The following is a 23,274-nucleotide window of genomic DNA, read 5'->3' on the forward strand; positions in this document are numbered from 1 at the left end:
CGGATTTGAATGTTTTGCCACATTCATGAGTGCAAACTTGCTCCCCAGTAAAGACGAACATGTGCTCCTCAATGCACACACTGGGCAATGCAGTCCACTCTAAATCGACGATTAATGACATGCTCGTTTTGTGCAATGGAGTTTCAGTCAATTGGAAAACATTTTGAAAAGTTATATTGCAACAGAAGCCCAGCCTTAAAAAAATGGATTTCACTTCTAAATGATTACATGAGGAAGGAAAGGAGACCAGATGCAAAAAAGGTGCTGTGGCTTAGTTGGTTAAAGCGCCTGTCTAGTAAACAGGAGATCCTGAGTTCGAATCTCAGCAGCGCCTGTCTGCTTTTTTTTCGACCAATCTGTCTCCCCAATATTAAAACTTTGTACAAAGATTGCTATTTCATGCTATTTAGAAGCACAGTCAGGCTTGAAATGTTGGCAAAGCATCCAAAAACTCTGGACTCCACTACCTTAGAGTCATATTGCCCAAGGTTGCGATGCCATCAGAAATAGCACATATTAGAATGAGCAATTCATATTTCCTGCTTAATTTTTTGTAAAAGAAGCAAAGGTACGCCTGAACGGTGACTTGAACCCTGGAACCTCAGATTAAAAGTCTGATGCTCTACCGACTGAGCTATCCAGGCACAGGGATCACTGCCCTTTTGAGAACTTGATTTTCACTCTACAGCACCTCCATACATGGCTACCTCACTGGTCAATAAAGGAAATGAATTACTAGTGCATTACACACATTTTGACACTGGAGACATAACTTTTTTCAGTCATTCCGTATCCAGATATAGAGATTTGCAGCATCTAGGACTTTAATGTTCACCCACTTACGGATTTGAATGTTTTGCCACATTCATGAGTGCAAACTTGCTCCCCAGTAAAGACGAACATGTGCTCCTCAATGCACACACTGGGCAATGCAGTCCACTCTAAATCGACGATTAATGACATGCTCGTTTTGTGCAATGGAGTTTCAGTCAATTGGAAAACATTTTGAAAAGTTATATTGCAACAGAAGCCCAGCCTTAAAAAAAGTGGATTTCACTTCTAAATGATTACATGAGGAAGGAAAGGAGACTAGATGCAAAAAAGGTGCTGTGGCTTAGTTGGTTAAAGCGCCTGTCAAGTAAACAGGAGATCCTGAGTTCGAATCTCAGCAGCGCCTCTCTGCTTTTTTTTCGACCAATCTGTCTCCCCAATATTAAAACTTTGTACAAAGATTGCTATTGCATGCTATTTAGAAGCACAGTCAGGCTTAAAATGTTGGCAAAGCATCCAAGAACTCTGGACTCCACTACCTTCGAGTCATATTGCCCAAGGTTGCCATGCCATCAGAAATAGCAAATATTAGAATGAGCAATTCATATTTCCTGCTTAATTTATTGTAAAAGAAGCAAAGGTACGCCTGAACAGGGACTTGAACCCTGGACCCTCAGATTAAAAGTCTGATGTTCTACCGACTGAGCTATCCAGGCACAGGGATCACTACCCATTTGAAACTTGATTTTCACTCTACAGCACCTCCATACATGGCTACCTCACTGGTCAATAAAGGAAATGAATTACTAGTGCATTACACACATTTTGACACTGGAGACATAACTTTTTTCAGTCATTCCGTATCCAGATATAGAGATTTGCAGCATCTAGGACTTTAATGTTCACCCACTTACGGATTTGAATGTTTTGCCACATTCATGAGTGCAAACTTGCTCCCCAGTAAAGACGAACATGTGCTCCTCAATGCACACACTGGGCAATGCAGTCCACTCTAAATCGACGATTAATGACATGCTCGTTTTGTGCAATGGAGTTTCAGTCAATTGGAAAACATTTTGAAAAGTTATATTGCAACAGAAGCCCAGCCTTAAAAAAGTGGATTTCACTTCTAAATGATTACATGAGGAAGGAAAGGAGACCAGATGCAAAAAAGGTGCTGTCGCTTAGTTGGTTAAAGCGCCTGTCTAGTAAACAGGAGATCCTGCGTTCGAATCTCAGCAGCACCTGTCTGCTTTTTTTTCGACCAATCTGTCTCCCCAATATTAAAACTTTGTACAAAGATTGCTATTTCATGCTATTTAGAAGCACATTCAGGCTTGAAATGTTGGCAAAGCATCCAAGAACTCTGGACTCCACTACCTTAGAGTCATATTGCCCAAGGTTGCGATGCCATCAGAAATAGCACATATTAGAATGAGCAATTCATATTTCCTGCTTAATTTTTTGTAAAAGAAGCAAAGATACGCCTGAACAGGGACTTGAACCCTGGACCCTCAGATTAAAAGTCTGATGCTCTACCGACTGAGCTATCCAGGCACAAGGATCACTGCCCATTTGAAACTTGTTTTTCACTCTACAGCACCTCCATACATGGCTACCTCACTGGTCAATAAAGGAAATGAATTACTAGTGCATTGCACACATTTTGACACTGGAGACATAACTTTTTTCAGTCATTCCGTATCCAGATATAGAGATTTGCAGCATCTAGGACTTTAATGTTCACCCACTTACGGATTTGAATGTTTTGCCACATTCATGAGTGCAAACTTGCTCCCCAGTAAAGACGAACATGTGCTCCTCAATGCACACACTGGGCAATGCAGTCCACTCTAAATCGACGATTAATGACATGCTCGTTTTGTGCAATAGAGTTTCAGTCAATTGGAAAACATTTTGAAAAGTTATATTGCAACAGAAGCCCAGCCTTAAAAAAGTGGATTTCACTTCTAAATGATTACATGAGGAAGGAAAGGAGACCAGATGCAAAAAAGCTGCTGTGGCTTAGTTGGTTAAAGCGCCTGTCTAGTAAACAGGAGATCTTGAGTTCGAATCTCAGCAGCGCCTGTCTGCTTTTTTTTCGACCAATCTGTCTCCCCAATATTAAAACTTTGTACAAAGATTGCTATTTCATGCTATTCAGAAGCACAGTCAGGCTTGAAATGTTGGCAAAGCATCCAAGAACTCTGGACTCCACTACCTTAGAGTCATATTGCCCAAGGTTGCGATGCCATCAGAAATAGCACATATTAGAATGAGCAATTCATATTTCCTGCTTAATTTTTTGTAAAAGAAGCAAAGGTACGCCTGAACAGGGACTTGAACCCTGGACCCTCAGATTAAAAGTCTGATGCTCTACCGACTGAGCTATCCAGGCACAGGGATCACTGCTCATTTGAAACTTGATTTTCACTCTACAGCACCTCCATACATGGCTACCTCACTGGTCAATAAAGGAAATGAATTACTAGTGCATTACACACATTTTGACACTGGAGACATAACTTTTTTCAGACATTCCGTATCCAGATATAGAGATTTGCAGCATCTAGGACTTTAATGTTCACCCACTTACGGATTTGAATGTTTTGCCACATTCATGAGTGCAAACTTGCTCCCCAGTAAAGACGAACATGTGCTCCTCAATGCACACACTGGGCAATGCAGTCCACTCTAAATCGACGATTAATGACATGCTCGTTTTGTGCAATGGAGTTTCAGTCAATTGGAAAACATTTTGAAAAGTTATATTGCAACAGAAGCCCAGCCTTAAAAAAGTGGATTTCACTTCTAAATGATTACATGAGAATGGAAAGGAGACCAGATGCAAAAAAGGTGCTGTGGCTTAGTTGGTTAAAGCAAGTGCCTGTCTAGTAAACAGGAGATCCTGAGTTCGAATCTCAGCAGCGCCTGTCTGCTTTTTTTTCGACCAATCTGTCTCCCCAATATTAAAACTTTGTACAAAGATTGCTATTTCATGCTATTTAGAAGCACAGTCAGGCTTGAAATGTTGGCAAAGCATCCAAAAACTCTGGACTCCACTACCTTAGAGTCATATTGCCCAAGGTTGCGATGCCATCAGAAATAGCACATATTAGAATGAGCAATTCATATTTCCTGCTTAATTTTTTGTAAAAGAAGCAAAGGTACGCCTGAACAGTGACTTGAACCCTGGACCCTCAGATTAAAAGTCTGATGCTCTACCGACTGAGCTATCCAGGCACAGGGATCACTGCCCATTTGAAACTTGATTTTCACTCTACAGCACCTCCATACATGGCTACCTCACTGGTCAATAAAGGAAATGAATTACTAGTGCATTACACACATTTTGACACTGGAGACATAACTTTTTTCAGTCATTCCGTATCCAGATATAGAGATTTGCAGCATCTAGGACTTTAATGTTCACCCACTTACGGATTTGAATGTTTTGCCACATTCATGAGTGCAAACTTGCTCCCCAGTAAAGACGAACATGTGCTCCTCAATGCACACACTGGGCAATGCAGTCCACTCTAAATCGACGATTAATGACATGCTCGTTTTGTGCAATAGAGTTTCAGTCAATTGGAAAACATTTTGAAAAGTTATATTGCAACAGAAGCCCAGCCTTAAAAAAGTGGATTTCACTTCTAAATGATTACATGAGGAAGGAAAGGAGACCAGATGCAAAAAAGGTGCTGTGGCTTAGTTGGTTAAAGCAAGCGCCTGTCTAGTAAACAGGAGATCTTGAGTTCGAATCTCAGCAGCGCCTGTCTGCTTTTTTTCGACCAATCTGTCTCCCCAATATTAAAACTTTGTACAAAGATTGCTATTGCATGCTATTTAGAAGCACAGTCAGGCTTAAAATGTTGGCAAAGCATCCAAGAACTCTGGACTCCACTACCTTCGAGTCATATTGCCCAAGGTTGCCATGCCATCAGAAATAGCAAATATTAGAATGAGCAATTCATATTTCCTGCTTAATTTATTGTAAAAGAAGCAAAGGTACGCCTGAACAGGGACTTGAACCCTCGACCCTCAGATTAAAAGTCTGATGCTCTACCGACTGAGCTATCCAGGCACAGGGATCACTGCCATTTGAAACTTGATTTTCACTCTACAGCACCTCCATACATGGCTACCTCACTGGTCAATAAAGGAAATGAATTACTAGTGCATTACACACATTTTGACACTGGAGACATAACTTTTTTCAGTCATTCCGTATCCAGATATAGAGATTTGCAGCATCTAGGACTTTAATGTTCACCCACTTACGGATTTGAATGTTTTGCCACATTCATGAGTGCAAACTTGCTCCCCAGTAAAGACGAACATGTGCTCCTCAATGCACACACTGGGCAATGCAGTCCACTCTAAATCGACGATTAATGACATGCTCGTTTTGTGCAATGGAGTTTCAGTCAATTGGAAAACATTTTGAAAAGTTATATTGCAACAGAAGCCCAGCCTTAAAAAAAATGGATTTCACTTCTAAATGATTACATGAGGAAGGAAAGGAGACCAGATGCAAAAAAGGTGCTGTGGCTTAGTTGGTTAAAGCGCCTGTCTAGTAAACAGGAGATCCTGAGTTCGAATCTCAGCAGCGCCTGTCTGCTTTTTTTTCGACCAATCTGTCTCCCCAATATTAAAACTTTGTACAAAGATTGCTATTTCATGCTATTTAGAAGCACAGTCAGGCTTGAAATGTTGGCAAAGCATCCAAAAACTCTGGACTCCACTACCTTAGAGTCATATTGCCCAAGGTTGCGATGCCATCAGAAATAGCACATATTAGAATGAGCAATTCATATTTCCTGCTTAATTTTTTGTAAAAGAAGCATAGGTACGCCTGAACAGTGACTTGAACCCTGGACCCTCAGATTAAAAGTCTGATGCTCTACCGACTGAGCTATCCAGGCACAGGGATCACTGCCCATTTGAAACTTGATTTTCACTCTACAGCACCTCCATACATGGCTACCTCACTGGTCAATAAAGGAAATGAATTACTAGTGCATTACACACATTTTGACACTGGAGACATAACATTTTTCAGTCATTCCGTATCCAGATATAGAGATTTGCAGCATCTAGGACTTTAATGTTCACCCACTTACGGATTTGAATGTTTTGCCACATTCATGAGTGCAAACTTGCTCCCCAGTAAAGACGAACATGTGCTCCTCAATGCACACACTGGGCAATGCAGTCCACTCTAAATCGACGATTAATGACATGCTCGTTTTGTGCAATGGAGTTTCAGTCAATTGGAAAACATTTTGAAAAGTTATATTGCAACAGAAGCCCAGCCTTAAAAAAAGTGGATTTCACTTCTAAATGATTACATGAGGAAGGAAAGGAGACTAGATGCAAAAAAGGTGCTGTGGCTTAGTTGGTTAAAGCGCCTGTCAAGTAAACAGGAGATCCTGAGTTTGAATCTCAGCAGTGCCTCTCTGCTTTTTTTTCGACCAATCTGTCTCCCCAATATTAAAACTTTGTACAAAGATTGCTATTGCATGCTATTTAGAAGCACAGTCAGGCTTAAAATGTTGGCAAAGCATCCAAGAACTCTGGACTCCACTACCTTCGAGTCATATTGCCCAAGGTTGCCATGCCATCAGAAATAGCAAATATTAGAATGAGCAATTCATATTTCCTGCTTAATTTATTGTAAAAGAAGCAAAGGTACGCCTGAACAGGGACCCTCAGATTAAAAGTCTGATGCTCTACCGACTGAGCTATCCAGGCACAGGGATCACTGCCCATTTGAAACTTGATTTTCACTCTACAGCACCTCCATACATGGCTACCTCACTGGTCAATAAAGGAAATGAATTACTAGTGCATTACACACATTTTGACACTGGAGACATAACTTTTTTCAGTCATTCCGTATCCAGATATAGAGATTTGCAGCAGGTAGGACTTTAATGGTCATCCACCCCACGCATTTGAATGTTTTGCCACATTCATGAGTGCAAACTTGCTCACCAGTAAAGGCGAACATGTGCTCCTCAATACACACACTGGGCAATGCAGTCCACTCTAAATCAGCGATTAATGACATGCTCGTTTTGTGCAATAGAGTTTCAGTCAATTGGAAAACATTTTGAAAAGTTATATTGCAACAGAAGCCCAGCCTTAAAAAAGTGGATTTCACTTCTAAATGATTACATGAGGAAGGAAAGGAGACCAGATGCAAAAAAGGTGCTGTGGCTTAGTTGGTTAAAGCGCCTGTCTAGTAAACAGGAGATCCTGAGTTCGAATCTCAACAGCGCCTGTCTGATTTTTTTTCGACCAATCTGTCTCCCCAATATTAAAACTTTGTACAAAGATTGCTATTTCATGCTATTTAGAAGCACAGTCAGGCTTGAAATGTTGGCAAAGCATCCAAGAACTCTGGACTCCACTACCTTAGAGTCATATTGCCCAAGGTTGCGATGCCATCAGAAATAGCACATATTAGAATGAGCAATTCATATTTCCTGCTTAATTTTTTGTAAAAGAAGCAAAGGTACGCCTGAACAGGGACTTGAACCCTGGACCCTCAGATTAAAAGTCTGATGCTCTACCGACTGAGCTATCCAGGCACAGGGATCACTGCTCATTTGAAACTTGATTTTCACTCTACAGCACCTCCACACATGGCTACCTCACTGGTCAATAAAGGAAATGAATTACTAGTGCATTACACACATTTTGACACTGGAGACATAACTTTTTTCAGACATTCCGTATCCAGATATAGAGATTTGCAGCATCTAGGACTTTAATGTTCACCCACTTACGGATTTGAATGTTTTGCCACATTCATGAGTGCAAACTTGCTCCCCAGTAAAGACGAACATGTGCTCCTCAATGCACACACTGGGCAATGCAGTCCACTCTAAATCAACGATTAATGACATGCTCGTTTTGTGCAATGGAGTTTCAGTCAATTGGAAAACATTTTGAAAAGTTATATTGCAACAGAAGCCCAGCCTTAAAAAAGTGGATTTCACTTCTAAATGATTACATGAGAATGGAAAGGAGACCAGATGCAAAAAAGGTGCTGTGGCTTAGTTGGTTAAAGCAAGTGCCTGTCTAGTAAACAGGAGATCCTGAGTTCGAATCTCAGCAGCGCCTGTCTGCTTTTTTTTCGACCAATCTGTCTCCCCAATATTAAAACTTTGTACAAAGATTGCTATTTCATGCTATTTAGAAGCACAGTCAGGCTTGAAATGTTGGCAAAGCATCCAAAAACTCTGGACTCCACTACCTTAGAGTCATATTGCCCAAGGTTGCGATGCCATCAGAAATAGCACATATTAGAATGAGCAATTCATATTTCCTGCTTAATTTTTTGTAAAAGAAGCAAAGATACGCCTGAACAGGGACTTGAACCCTGGACCCTCAGATTAAAAGTCTGATGCTCTACCGACTGAGCTATCCAGGCACAAGGATCACTACCCATTTGAAACTTGATTTTCACTCTACAGCACCTCCATACATGGCTACCTCACTGGTCAATAAAGGAAATGAATTACTAGTGCATTACACACATTTTGACACTGGAGACATAACTTTTTTCAGTCATTCCGTATCCAGATATAGAGATTTGCAGCATCTAGGACTTTAATGTTCACCCACTTACGGATTTGAATGTTTTGCCACATTCATGAGTGCAAAATTGCTCCCCAGTAAAGGCGAACATGTGCTCCTCAATACACACACTGGGCAATGCAGTCCACTCTAAATCAACGATTAATGACATGCTCGTTTTGTGCAATAGAGTTTCAGTCAATTGGAAAACATTTTGAAAAGTTATATTGCAACAGAAGCCCAGCCTTAAAAAAGTGGATTTCACTTCTAAATGATTACATGAGGAAGGAAAGGAGACCAGATGCAAAAAAGGTGCTGTGGCTTAGTTGGTTAAAGCGCCTGTCTAGTAAACAGGAGATCCTGAGTGCGAATCTCAGCAGCGCCTGTCTGATTTTTTTTCGACCAATCTGTCTCCCCAATATTAAAACTTTGTACAAAGATTGCTATTTCATGCTATTTAGAAGCACAGTCAGGCTTGAAATGTTGGCAAAGCATCCAAGAACTCTGGACTCCACTACCTTAGAGTCATATTGCCCAAGGTTGCGATGCCATCAGAAATAGCACATATTAGAATGAGCAATTCATATTTCCTGCTTAATTTTTTGTAAAAGAAGCAAAGGTACGCCTGAACAGGGACTTGAACCCTGGACCCTCAGATTAAAAGTCTGATGCTCTACCGACTGAGCTATCCAGGCACAGGGATCACTGCTCATTTGAAACTTGATTTTCACTCTACAGCACCTCCACACATGGCTACCTCACTGGTCAATAAAGGAAATGAATTACTAGTGCATTACACACATTTTGACACTGGAGACATAACTTTTTTCAGTCATTCCGTATCCAGATATAGAGATTTGCAGCATCTAGGACTTTAATGTTCACCCACTTACGGATTTGAATGTTTTGCCACATTCATGAGTGCAAACTTGCTCCCCAGTAAAGACGAACATGTGCTCCTCAATGCACACACTGGGCAATGCAGTCCACTCTAAATCGACGATTAATGACATGCTCGTTTTGTGCAATGGAGTTTCAGTCAATTGGAAAACATTTTGAAAAGTTATATTGCAACAGAAGCCCAGCCTTAAAAAAAATGGATTTCACTTCTAAATGATTACATGAGGAAGGAAAGGAGACCAGATGCAAAAAAGGTGCTGTGGCTTAGTTGGTTAAAGTGCCTGTCTAGTAAACAGGAGATCCTGAGTTCGAATCTCAGCAGCGCCTGTCTGCTTTTTTTTCGACCAATCTGTCTCCCCAATATTAAAACTTTGTACAAAGATTGCTATTTCATGCTATTTAGAACCACAGTCAGGCTTGAAATGATGGCAAAGCATCCAAGAACTCTGGACTCCACTACCTTAGAGTCATATTGCCCAAGGTTGCGATGCCATCAGAAATAGCACATATTAGAATGAGCAATTCATATTTCCTGCTTAATTTTTTGTAAAAGAAGCAAAGGTACGCCTGACCAGGGACTTGAACCCTGGACCCTCAAATTAAAAGTCTGATGCTCTACCGACTGAGCTATCCAGGCACAGGGATCACTGCCATTTGAAACTTGATTTTCACTCTACAGCACCTCCATACATGGCTACCTCACTGGTCAATAAAGGAAATGAATTACTAGTGCATTACACACATTTTGACACTGGAGACATAACTTTTTTCAGTCATTCCGTATCCAGATATAGAGATTTGCAGCATCTAGGACTTTAATGTTCACCCATTTACGGATTTGAATGTTTTGCCACATTCATGAGTGCAAACTTGCTCCCCAGTAAAGACGAACATGTGCTCCTCAATGCACACACTGGGCAATGCAGTCCACTCTAAATCGACGATTAATGACATGCTCGTTTTGTGCAATGGAGTTTCAGTCAATTGGAAAACATTTTGTAAAGTTATATTGCAACAGAAGCCCAGCCTTAAAAAAAGTGAATTTCACTTCTAAATGATTACATGAAGAAGGAAAGGAGACCAGATGCAAAAGAGGTGCTGTGGCTTAGTTGGTTAAAGCGCCTGTCTAGTAAACAGGAGATCCGGAGTTCGAATCTCAGCAGCGCCTGTCTGCTTTTTTTTCGACCAATCTGTCTCCCCAATTTAAAAACTTTGTACAAAGATTGTTATTTCATGCTATTTAGAAGCACAGTCAGGCTTGAAATGTTGGCAAAGCATCCAATAATTCTGGACTCCACTACCTTAGAGTCATATTGCCCAAGGTTGCGATGCCATCAGAAATAGCACATATTAGAATGAGCAATTCATATTTCCTGCTAAATTTTTTGTAAAAGAAGCAAAGATACGCCTGAACAGGGACTTGAACCCTGGACCCTCAGATTAAAAGTCTGATGCTCTACCGACTGAGCTATCCAGGCACAGGGATCACTGCCCATTTGAAACTTGATTTTCACTCTACAGCACCTCCATACATGGCTACCTCACTGGTCAATAAAGGAAATGAATTACTAGTGCATTACACACATTTTGACACTGGAGACATAACTTTTTTCAGTCATTCCGTATCCAGATATAGAGATTTGCAGCATCTAGGACTTTAATGTTCACCCACTTACGGATTTGAATGTTTTGCCACATTCATGAGTGCAAACTTGCTCCCCAGTAAAGACGAACATGTGCTCCTCAATGCACACACTGGGCAATGCAGTCCACTCTAAATCGACGATTAATGACATGCTCGTTTTGTGCAATGGAGTTTCAGTCAATTGGAAAACATTTTGAAAAGTTATATTGCAACAGAAGCCCAGCCTTAAAAAAGTGGATTTCACTTCTAAATGATTACATGAGAATGGAAAGGAGACCAGATGCAAAAAAGGTGCTGTGGCTTAGTTGGTTAAAGCAAGTGCCTGTCTAGTAAACAGGAGATCCTGAGTTCGAATCTCAGCAGCGCCTGTCTGCTTTTTTTTCGACCAATCTGTCTCCCCAATATTAAAACTTTGTACAAAGATTGCTATTTCATGCTATTTAGAAGCACAGTCAGGCTTGAAATGTTGGCAAAGCATCCAAAAACTCTGGACTCCACTACCTTAGAGTCATATTGCCCAAGGTTGCGAAGCCATCAGAAATAGCACATATTAGAATGAGCAATTCATATTTCCTGCTTAATTTTTTGTAAAAGAAGCAAAGGTACGCCTGAGCAGGGACTTGAACCCTGGACCCTCAGATTAAAAGTCTGATGCTCTACCGACTGAGCTATCCAGGCACAGGGATCACTGCCCACTTGAAACTTGATTTTCACTCTACAGCACCTCCATACATGGCTACCTCACTGGTCAATAAAGGAAATGAATTACTAGTGCATTACACACATTTTGACACTGGAGACATAACTTTTTTCAGTCATTCCGTATCCAGATATAGAGATTTGCAGCATCTAGGACTTTAATGTTCACCCACTTACGGATTTGAATGTTTTGCCACATTCATGAGTGCAAACTTGCTCCCCAGTAAAGACGAACATGTGCTCCTCAATGCACACACTGGGCAATGCAGTCCACTCTAAATCGACGATTAATGACATGCTCGTTTTGTGCAATGGAGTTTCAGTCAATTGGAAAACATTTGAAAAGTTATATTGCAACAGAAGCCCAGCCTTAAAAAAGTGGATTTCACTTCTAAATGATTATTTGAGAATGGAAAGGGGAAAGGAGACCAGATGCAAAAAAGGTGCTGTGGCTTAGTTGGTTAAAGCGCCTGTCTAGTAAACAGGAGATCCTGAGTTCGAATCTCAGCAGCGCCTGTCTGCTTTTTTTTCGACCAATCTGTCTCCCCAATATTAAAACTTTGTACAAAGATTGCTATTTCATGCTATTTAGAAGCACAGTCAGGCTTGAAATTTTGGCAAAGCATCCAAGAACTCTGGACTCCACTACCTTAGAGTCATATTGCCCAAGGTTGCGATGCCATCAGAAATAGCACATATTAGAATGAGCAATTCATATTTCCTGCTTAATTTTTTGTAAAAGAAGCAAAGGTACGCCTGAACAGGGACTTGAACCCTGGACCCTCAGATTAAAAGTCTGATGCTCTACTGACTGAGCTATCCAGGCACAGGGATCACTGCTCATTTGAAACTTGATTTTCACTCTACAGCACCTCCATACATGGCTACCTCACTGGTCAATAAAGGAAATGAATTACTAGTGCATTACACACATTTTGACACTGGAGACATAACTTTTTTCAGTCATTCCGTATCCAGATATAGAGATTTGCAGCATCTAGGACTTTAATGTTCACCCACTTACGGATTTGAATGTTTTGCCACATTCATGAGTGCAAACTTGCTCCCCAGTAAAGACGAACATGTGCTCCTCAATGCACACACTGGGCAATGCAGTCCACTCTAAATCGACGATTAATGACATGCTCGTTTTGTGCAATGGAGTTTCAGTCAATTGGAAAACATTTTGAAAAGTTATATTGCAACAGAAGCCCAGCCTTAAAAAAGTGGATTTCACTTCTAAATGATTACATGAGGAAGGAAAGGAGACCAGATGCAAAAAAGGTGCTATGGCTTAGTTGGTTAAGGCGCCTGTCTAGTAAACAGGAGATCCTGAGTTCGAATCTCAGCAGCGCCTGTCTGCTTTTTTTTCGACCAATCTGTCTCCCCAATATTAAAACTTTGAACAAAGATTGCTATTTCATGCTATTTAGAAGCACAGTCAGGCTTGAAATGTTGGCAAAGCATCCAAAAACTCTGGACTCCACTACCTTAGAGTCATATTGCCCAAGGTTGCGATGCCATCAGAAATAGCACATATTAGAATGAGCAATTCATATTTCCTGCTTAATTTTTTGTAAAAGAAGCAAAGGTACGCCTGAGCAGGGACTTGAACCCTATACCCTCAGATTAAAAGTCTGATACTCTACCGACTGAGCTATCCAGGCACAGGGATCACTGCCCATTTGAAACTTGATTTTCACTCTACAGCACCTCCATACATGGCTACCTCACTGGTCAATAAAGGAAATGAATTACTAGTGCATTGCACACATTTTGACACTGGAGACATAACTTTTTTCAGTCATTCCGTATCCAGATATAGAGATTTGCAGCATCTAGGACTTTAATGTTCACCCACTTACGGATTTGAATGTTTTGCCACATTCATGAGTGCAAAATTGCTCCCCAGTAAAGGCGAACATGTGCTCCTCAATACACACACTGGGCAATGCAGTCCACTCTAAATCAACGATTAATGACATGCTCGTTTTGTGCAATGGAGTTTCAGTCAATTGGAAAACATTTTGAAAAGTTATATTGCAACAGAAGCCCAGCCTTAAAAAAGTGGATTTCACTTCTAAATGATTACATGAGGAAGGAAAGGAGACCAGATGCAAAAAAGGTGCTGTGGCTTAGTTGGTTAAAGCGCCTGTCTAGTAAACAGGAGATCCTGAGTTTGAATCTCAGCAGCGCCTGTCTGCTTTTTTTTCGACCAATCTGTCTCCCCAATATTAAAACTTTGTACAAAGATTGTTATTTCATGCTATTTAGAAGCACAGTCAGGCTTGAAATGTTGGCAAAGCATCCAAGAATTCTGGACTCCACTACCTTAGAGTCATATTGCCCAAGGTTGCGATGCCATCAGAAATAGCACATATTAGAATGAGCAATTCATATTTCCTGCTAAATTTTTTGTAAAAGAAGCAAAGATACGCCTGAACAGGGATTTGAACCCTGGACCCTCAGATTAAAAGTCTGATGCTCTACAGACTGAGCTATCCAGGCACAGGGATCACTGCCCATTTGAAACTTGATTTTCACTCTACAGCACCTCCATACATGGCTACCTCACTGGTCAATAAAGGAAATGAATTACTAGTGCATTACACACATTTTGACACTGGAGACATAACTTTTTTCAGTCATTCCGTATCCAGATATAGAGATTTGCAGCATCTAGGACTTTAATGTTCACCCACTTACGGATTTGAATGTTTTGCCACATTCATGAGTGCAAACTTGCTCCCCAGTAAAGACGAACATGTGCTCCTCAATGCACACACTGGGCAATGCAGTCCACTCTAAATCGACGATTAATGACATGCTCGTTTTGTGCAATAGAGTTTCAGTCAATTGGAAAACATTTTGAAAAGTTATATTGCAACAGAAGCCCAGCCTTAAAAAAGTGGATTTCACTTCTAAATGATTACATGAGGAAGGAAAGGAGACCAGATGCAAAAAAGCTGCTGTGGCTTAGTTGGTTAAAGCGCCTGTCTAGTAAACAGGAGATCTTGAGTTCGAATCTCAGCAGCGCCTGTCTGCTTTTTTTTCGACCAATCTGTCTCCCCAATATTAAAACTTTGTACAAAGATTGCTATTTCATGCTATTCAGAAGCACAGTCAGGCTTGAAATTTTGGCAAAGCATCCAAGAACTCTGGACTCCACTACCTTAGAGTCATATTGCCCAAGGTTGCGATGCCATCAGAAATAGCACATATTAGAATGAGCAATTCATATTTCCTGCTTAATTTTTTGTAAAAGAAGCAAAGGTACGCCTGAACAGGGACTTGAACCCTGGACCCTCAGATTAAAAGTCTGATGCTCTACTGACTGAGCTATCCAGGCACAGGGATCACTGCTCATTTGAAACTTGATTTTCACTCTACAGCACCTCCATACATGGCTACCTCACTGGTCAATAAAGGAAATGAATTACTAGTGCATTACACACATTTTGACACTGGAGACATAACTTTTTTCAGTCATTCCGTATCCAGATATAGAGATTTGCAGCATCTAGGACTTTAATGTTCACCCACTTACGGATTTGAATGTTTTGCCACATTCATGAGTGCAAACTTGCTCCCCAGTAAAGACGAACATGTGCTCCTCAATGCACACACTGGGCAATGCAGTCCACTCTAAATCGACGATTAATGACATGCTCGTTTTGTGCAATGGAGTTTCAGTCAATTGGAAAACATTTTGAAAAGTTATATTGCAACAGAAGCCCAGCCTTAAAAAAGTGGATTTCACTTCTAAATGATTACATGAGGAAGGAAAGGAGACCAGATGCAAAAAAGGTGCTATGGCTTAGTTGGTTAAGGCGCCTGTCTAGTAAATAGGAGATCCTGAGTTCGAATCTCAGCAGCGCCTGTCTGCTTTTTTTTCGACCAATCTGTCTCCCCAATATTAAAACTTTGAACAAAGATTGCTATTTCATGCTATTTAGAAGCACAGTCAGGCTTGAAATGTTGGCAAAGCATCCAAAAACTCTGGACTCCACTACCTTAGAGTCATATTGCCCAAGGTTGCGATGCCATCAGAAATAGCACATATTAGAATGAGCAATTCATATTTCCTGCTTAATTTTTTGTAAAAGAAGCAAAGGTACGCCTGAGCAGGGACTTGAACCCTATACCCTCAGATTAAAAGTCTGATACTCTACCGACTGAGCTATCCAGGCACAGGGATCACTGCCCATTTGAAACTTGATTTTCACTCTACAGCACCTCCATACATGGCTACCTCACTGGTCAATAAAGGAAATGAATTACTAGTGCATTGCACACATTTTGACACTGGAGACATAACTTTTTTCAGTCATTCCGTATCCAGATATAGAGATTTGCAGCATCTAGGACTTTAATGTTCACCCACTTACGGATTTGAATGTTTTGCCACATTCATGAGTGCAAAATTGCTCCCCAGTAAAGGCGAACATGTGCTCCTCAATACACACACTGGGCAATGCAGTCCACTCTAAATCAACGATTAATGACATGCTCGTTTTGTGCAATGGAGTTTCAGTCAATTGGAAAACATTTTGAAAAGTTATATTGCAACAGAAGCCCAGCCTTAAAAAAGTGGATTTCACTTCTAAATGATTACATGAGGAAGGAAAGGAGACCAGATGCAAAAAAGGTGCTGTGGCTTAGTTGGTTAAAGCGCCTGTCTAGTAAACAGGAGATCCTGAGTTTGAATCTCAGCAGCGCCTGTCTGCTTTTTTTTCGACCAATCTGTCTCCCCAATATTAAAACTTTGTACAAAGATTGTTATTTCATGCTATTTAGAAGCACAGTCAGGCTTGAAATGTTGGCAAAGCATCCAAGAATTCTGGACTCCACTACCTTAGAGTCATATTGCCCAAGGTTGCGATGCCATCAGAAATAGCACATATTAGAATGAGCAATTCATATTTCCTGCTAAATTTTTTGTAAAAGAAGCAAAGGTACGCCTGAACAGTGACTTGAACCCTGGACCCTCAGATTAAAAGTCTGATGCTCTACAGACTGAGCTATCCAGGCACAGGGATCACTGCCCATTTGAAACTTGATTTTCACTCTACAGCACCTCCATACATGGCTACCTCACTGGTCAATAAAGGAAATGAATTACTAGTGCATTACACACATTTTGACACTGGAGACATAACTTTTTTCAGTCATTCCGTATCCAGATATAGAGATTTGCAGCATCTAGGACTTTAATGTTCACCCACTTACGGATTTGAATGTTTTGCCACATTCATGAGTGCAAACTTGCTCCCCAGTAAAGACGAACATGTGCTCCTCAATGCACACACTGGGCAATGCAGTCCACTCTAAATCGACGATTAATGACATGCTCGTTTTGTGCAATAGAGTTTCAGTCAATTGGAAAACATTTTGAAAAGTTATATTGCAACAGAAGCCCAGCCTTAAAAAAGTGGATTTCACTTCTAAATGATTACATGAGGAAGGAAAGGAGACCAGATGCAAAAAAGCTGCTGTGGCTTAGTTGGTTAAAGCGCCTGTCTAGTAAACAGGAGATCTTGAGTTCGAATCTCAGCAGCGCCTGTCTGCTTTTTTTTCGACCAATCTGTCTCCCCAATATTAAAACTTTGTACAAAGATTGCTATTTCATGCTATTCAGAAGCACAGTCAGGCTTGAAATGTTGGCAAAGCATCCAAGAACTCTGGACTCCACTACCTTAGAGTCATATTGCCCAAGGTTGCGATGCCATCAGAAATAGCACATATTAGAATGAGCAATTCATATTTCCTGCTTAATTTTTTGTAAAAGAAGCAAAGGTACGCCTGAACAGGGACTTGAACCCTGGACCCTCAGATTAAAAGTCTGATGCTCTACCGACTGAGCTATCCAGGCACAGGGATCACTGCTCATTTGAAACTTGATTTTCACTCTACAGCACCTCCATACATGGCTACCTCACTGGTCAATAAAGGAAATGAATTACTAGTGCATTACACACATTTTGACACTGGAGACATAACTTTTTTCAGACATTCCGTATCCAGATATAGAGATTTGCAGCATCTAGGACTTTAATGTTCACCCACTTACGGATTTGAATGTTTTGCCACATTCATGAGTGCAAACTTGCTCCCCAGTAAAGACGAACATGTGCTCCTCAATGCACACACTGGGCAATGCAGTCCACTCTAAATCGACGATTAATGACATGCTCGTTTTGTGCAATGGAGTTTCAGTCAATTGGAAAACATTTTGAAAAGTTATATTGCAACAGAAGCCCAGCCTTAAAAAAGTGGATTTCACTTCTAAATGATTACATGAGAATGGAAAGGAGACCAGATGCAAAAAAGGTGCTGTGGCTTAGTTGGTTAAAGCAAGCGCCTGTCTAGTAAACAGGAGATCTTGAGTTCGAATCTCAGCAGCGCCTGTCTGCTTTTTTTCGACCAATCTGTCTCCCCAATATTAAAACTTTGTACAAAGATTGCTATTGCATGCTATTTAGAAGCACAGTCAGGCTTAAAATGTTGGCAAAGCATCCAAGAACTCTGGACTCCACTACCTTCGAGTCATATTGCCCAAGGTTGCCATGCCATCAGAAATAGCAAATATTAGAATGAGCAATTCATATTTCCTGCTTAATTTATTGTAAAAGAAGCAAAGGTACGCCTGAACAGGGACTTGAACCCTCGACCCTCAGATTAAAAGTCTGATGCTCTACCGACTGAGCTATCCAGGCACAGGGATCACTGCCATTTGAAACTTGATTTTCACTCTACAGCACCTCCATACATGGCTACCTCACTGGTCAATAAAGGAAATGAATTACTAGTGCATTACACACATTTTGACACTGGAGACATAACTTTTTTCAGTCATTCCGTATCCAGATATAGAGATTTGCAGCATCTAGGACTTTAATGTTCACCCACTTACGGATTTGAATGTTTTGCCACATTCATGAGTGCAAACTTGCTCCCCAGTAAAGACGAACATGTGCTCCTCAATGCACACACTGGGCAATGCAGTCCACTCTAAATCGACGATTAATGACATGCTCGTTTTGTGCAATGGAGTTTCAGTCAATTGGAAAACATTTTGAAAAGTTATATTGCAACAGAAGCCCAGCCTTAAAAAAAATGGATTTCACTTCTAAATGATTACATGAGGAAGGAAAGGAGACCAGATGCAAAAAAGGTGCTGTGGCTTAGTTGGTTAAAGCGCCTGTCTAGTAAACAGGAGATCCTGAGTTCGAATCTCAGCAGCGCCTGTCTGCTTTTTTTTCGACCAATCTGTCTCCCCAATATTAAAACTTTGTACAAAGATTGCTATTTCATGCTATTTAGAAGCACAGTCAGGCTTGAAATGTTGGCAAAGCATCCAAAAACTCTGGACTCCACTACCTTAGAGTCATATTGCCCAAGGTTGCGATGCCATCAGAAATAGCACATATTAGAATGAGCAATTCATATTTCCTGCTTAATTTTTTGTAAAAGAAGCATAGGTACGCCTGAACAGTGACTTGAACCCTGGACCCTCAGATTAAAAGTCTGATGCTCTACCGACTGAGCTATCCAGGCACAGGGATCACTGCCCATTTGAAACTTGATTTTCACTCTACAGCACCTCCATACATGGCTACCTCACTGGTCAATAAAGGAAATGAATTACTAGTGCATTACACACATTTTGACACTGGAGACATAACATTTTTCAGTCATTCCGTATCCAGATATAGAGATTTGCAGCATCTAGGACTTTAATGTTCACCCACTTACGGATTTGAATGTTTTGCCACATTCATGAGTGCAAACTTGCTCCCCAGTAAAGACGAACATGTGCTCCTCAATGCACACACTGGGCAATGCAGTCCACTCTAAATCGACGATTAATGACATGCTCGTTTTGTGCAATGGAGTTTCAGTCAATTGGAAAACATTTTGAAAAGTTATATTGCAACAGAAGCCCAGCCTTAAAAAAAGTGGATTTCACTTCTAAATGATTACATGAGGAAGGAAAGGAGACTAGATGCAAAAAAGGTGCTGTGGCTTAGTTGGTTAAAGCGCCTGTCAAGTAAACAGGAGATCCTGAGTTTGAATCTCAGCAGTGCCTCTCTGCTTTTTTTTCGACCAATCTGTCTCCCCAATATTAAAACTTTGTACAAAGATTGCTATTGCATGCTATTTAGAAGCACAGTCAGGCTTAAAATGTTGGCAAAGCATCCAAGAACTCTGGACTCCACTACCTTCGAGTCATATTGCCCAAGGTTGCCATGCCATCAGAAATAGCAAATATTAGAATGAGCAATTCATATTTCCTGCTTAATTTATTGTAAAAGAAGCAAAGGTACGCCTGAACAGGGACCCTCAGATTAAAAGTCTGATGCTCTACCGACTGAGCTATCCAGGCACAGGGATCACTGCCCATTTGAAACTTGATTTTCACTCTACAGCACCTCCATACATGGCTACCTCACTGGTCAATAAAGGAAATGAATTACTAGTGCATTACACACATTTTGACACTGGAGACATAACTTTTTTCAGTCATTCCGTATCCAGATATAGAGATTTGCAGCATGTAGGACTTTAATGGTCATCCACCCCACGCATTTGAATGTTTTGCCACATTCATGAGTGCAAACTTGCTCACCAGTAAAGACGTACATGTGCTCCTCAATGCACACACTGGACAATGCAGTCCACTCTAAATCGTCGATTACTGACATGCTCGTTTTGTGCAATGGAGTTTCAGTCAATTGGAAAACATTTTGAAAAGTTATATTGCAACAGAAGCCCAGCCTTAAAAAAGTGGATTTCACTTCTAAATAATTACATGAGGAAGGAAAGGAGACCAGATGCAAAAAAGGTGCTGTGGCTTAGTTGGTTAAAGCGCCTGTCTAGTAAACAGGAGATCCTGAGTTCGAATCTCAGCAGCGCCTGTCTGCTTTTTTTTCGACCAATCTGTCTCCCCAATATTAAAACTTTGTACAAAGATTGCTATTTCATGCTATTTAGAAGCACAGTCAGGCTTGAAATGTTGGCAAAGCATCCAAGAACTCTGGACTCCACTACCTTAGAGTCATATTGCCCAAGGTTGCTATATGTAAGGATATTTGGCATGTTACAGCACAGAGTACAGCACTACTGCACAAGTAGCATTACAGCACTACTGCACAAGTAGCATTTTTTTTTTGCAGCACCACCACAAGGGTGCGGTGCATTGCTATATGGGTTAGCAGATTAACAAGGAAAGACAGACTATTCAGTCAAAAAACGATTTTAACATATAAGATGCAAAGCTATTTTTACAGTTAAAAGCACACGTGTTCATTTAAAAATGCACACTATTTTTCACCTGAAATGCCTATATTGCTAGAGACACATTTGAAAATTAACAGCTAACATATTAACCATTAACCTGACTAATAAAACCTTATTTTAATATAACTCACTAATAAAATGTGTTCTCTACTGCAGAATTAGGCATACTTTGAAAACCAGTTAAATGAGTGTGCAGATTTTTCCTCTCTTCTCTGCCTGATTATCCGTGTTGTTGTGCACAGTAACTGCAGGAGGAAGGAAGTCAGATTTGCAACAATTGCAAATGTATAAGCGAAGCTATTGTTTAAAAGTAGGAGGATGAGAGATGATGGATTTCATTGGAACACGTCATAAAGAGGGCTGAGAGGAAAGTTTTAGTGGGCAGTAGCAGGGAAAAAGACAGGCAGACATCTTTCTGCACTACTGGGGAGAAGACCTGGCTGTGGGGGTGTCCTGCTGCAGTCGAGACTGGGGAAAGCTGAAAGAATTACCTTTCCACTGGCAGAGGCAGTCCTATCTGAAAAAGCTGAGAATTCCAGGCAATGACCCCGGCTTGAGAAGGCAAGCGTTCCTTTTTGTTGGAGTTAAGCCAAGAGAGCCACATTCACAGAGAGAATCCTCTGAACAGATAAGGTAATTACCTAACTGGGGGAGCTGTGTGTGTGCACGAAAGTATGCAGTCAGTGTAGAAAAATGAAAGTCCCGTGCGTGTCTTAATCAAGTGCTAATGTTGCAATTTAAGTTCTGTTCTCCGCCACTATAATTGCAGTGTGTCATTGAAAATGCTTTGATTGTTCCCTTTTATTGCTGTAAAGAATGAGATCATGTCTAAATGCAAATTTTATAATACAGAAAATATTTGAAAACAGACGGGTGGTTTATTTTCTATTTACCATTACAATGCCAATGATGTGGGGAGATTTTTAAACAGTGCAATGGTCATTTTAAGACAGACGTGTGTATGTCAGAATCAGTATGAATAATTGTGAGTGACTGTAGTATAACTTGTTGGAGGTACATGAGCCAACGGGAAGAGAGACTCTCTGAACATAGCTCCCTACCGTATATAAGGTAGTGGAAATTACCACAAGACTACCACATATAGCTCTCTGTCGTAAATAAGTCAGTGAGTTTGCCCATGGTGGCGCACCAACACTATCCCTGGAAATTGTGGTTTCCCTAGAATGCAGGTCTGAGGTCTCTCTAGTGATCACACGAAAAATCTAAGCGAAGATAAGGGATTCTGGACATTGGGGCCACAAATAAAACAAGGGAATTATGCTCACCAAAATACCACCAACCACGTATACCAAATATGCAGGTCTGGGTGCTGAAATAATGCATGTCCATTGTATTATTGTTGCACATGGCCAAATCTGAATACAAAGAGTGATTATTGCTAAGTTATTTCTCGGCGGTAATAAAATACCGTCAGGCCCCAAATCTCCACAAAATACCCTACATATTTATGGTGCGTTGCAGGCCGGGAAAGTGATCACAGAGTACCTACTGGGCGTGGCAAGCGTGTCTCACACTGCCATTGGCACATTAAAGGGAACCCATTTTATAATAGCAGTGTGCCACTAAAAACGAATTTCAGAATGTCACAAAGGGAAACCACATTCTCAGATCTAGTGCAATATTTAGAGGCAAAGTTATTTGCACATGGGAATTGGTCTTCGAACAGTACCTTAGAATGGAGTAACCGCATTCAGGGTGAGGTGCAGAAAGAAAAACTAGACAATATTTTTGCGGAAGGCAGCATAATTCAGGTCTGCCTTACAAGATTATTGAATGCAGCCGATAAAAGTGCAGAGAAAGACTGTTTAATACGGCTATGCGGCAAAATATGGTTTATTTTAAACAAGTCCCTGCGAATGCAAGAGAATGATACTCAGCTAATTAACAGGTTAAAGACTGAATTAGATGGGGCAAGTAAAAATCAGGAAATGTTGAGAGCAGAATTGGATGTATGCCAAAAAGACATGCAATTAAAATGCAGAGACTTTGATACTCAGTTATCCAAAAGCAAGAAACAATTTGAAGATAGTGAGCAAGAATTGACACACTTAAAAGCCTTAGTGTATCACATTAGGCAGGATAAAGATGAGGTTGTTTCAGAAATGCAGATTTTACAAAAAGAACATTGCGAAAAAGAAGGTGATCTCCAGAGTGCAGAACAAGAAATGATTAAAATGATTCAAGAAAGAGACAAGAGAAATAAAGAGTTCAATGAATGCCAAATGCAAATGTGCGATATGCAGGAGGCAATTAATAAAATGAGTGATGAAAATAATTATTTGCATGATGAAGCCAACAGACTCCTTAAAAAGTGTAAGGACTTAGAACAGCAAATGTGCATTCCCAGG

The 23,274-nt window shown here is 40.6% G+C and overlaps 7 non-coding genes across 7 annotated transcripts; all 7 read right to left on the reverse strand.

The window, feature by feature from the left end:
* Positions 1-2,255: 2,255 nt before the first annotated feature.
* On the reverse strand, positions 2,256-2,328 carry TRNAK-UUU (transfer RNA lysine (anticodon UUU)). Its single transcript has one exon. It is a non-coding gene; the product is annotated as a tRNA-Lys (tRNA).
* Positions 2,329-3,096: 768 nt separating this feature from the next.
* On the reverse strand, positions 3,097-3,169 carry TRNAK-UUU (transfer RNA lysine (anticodon UUU)). Its single transcript has one exon. It is a non-coding gene; the product is annotated as a tRNA-Lys (tRNA).
* A 4,128-nt stretch (positions 3,170-7,297) lies between these two features.
* TRNAK-UUU (transfer RNA lysine (anticodon UUU)) lies at positions 7,298-7,370 on the reverse strand. Its single transcript has one exon. It is a non-coding gene; the product is annotated as a tRNA-Lys (tRNA).
* A 772-nt stretch (positions 7,371-8,142) lies between these two features.
* TRNAK-UUU (transfer RNA lysine (anticodon UUU)) lies at positions 8,143-8,215 on the reverse strand. Its single transcript has one exon. It is a non-coding gene; the product is annotated as a tRNA-Lys (tRNA).
* Positions 8,216-8,983: 768 nt separating this feature from the next.
* Positions 8,984-9,056, reverse strand: TRNAK-UUU (transfer RNA lysine (anticodon UUU)). Its single transcript has one exon. It is a non-coding gene; the product is annotated as a tRNA-Lys (tRNA).
* A 1,610-nt stretch (positions 9,057-10,666) lies between these two features.
* TRNAK-UUU (transfer RNA lysine (anticodon UUU)) lies at positions 10,667-10,739 on the reverse strand. The gene has a single exon. It is a non-coding gene; the product is annotated as a tRNA-Lys (tRNA).
* Positions 10,740-17,404: 6,665 nt separating this feature from the next.
* Positions 17,405-17,477, reverse strand: TRNAK-UUU (transfer RNA lysine (anticodon UUU)). The gene has a single exon. It is a non-coding gene; the product is annotated as a tRNA-Lys (tRNA).
* Between the last annotated feature and the right edge of the window lie 5,797 nt (positions 17,478-23,274).

This window comes from Ambystoma mexicanum, unplaced genomic scaffold (genome assembly GCF_040938575.1).
Source record: "Ambystoma mexicanum isolate Mex_15411 unplaced genomic scaffold, UKY_AmexF1_1 Mex_scaf1, whole genome shotgun sequence".
NCBI classification, from domain to species: Eukaryota; Metazoa; Chordata; class Amphibia; order Caudata; family Ambystomatidae; genus Ambystoma; species Ambystoma mexicanum.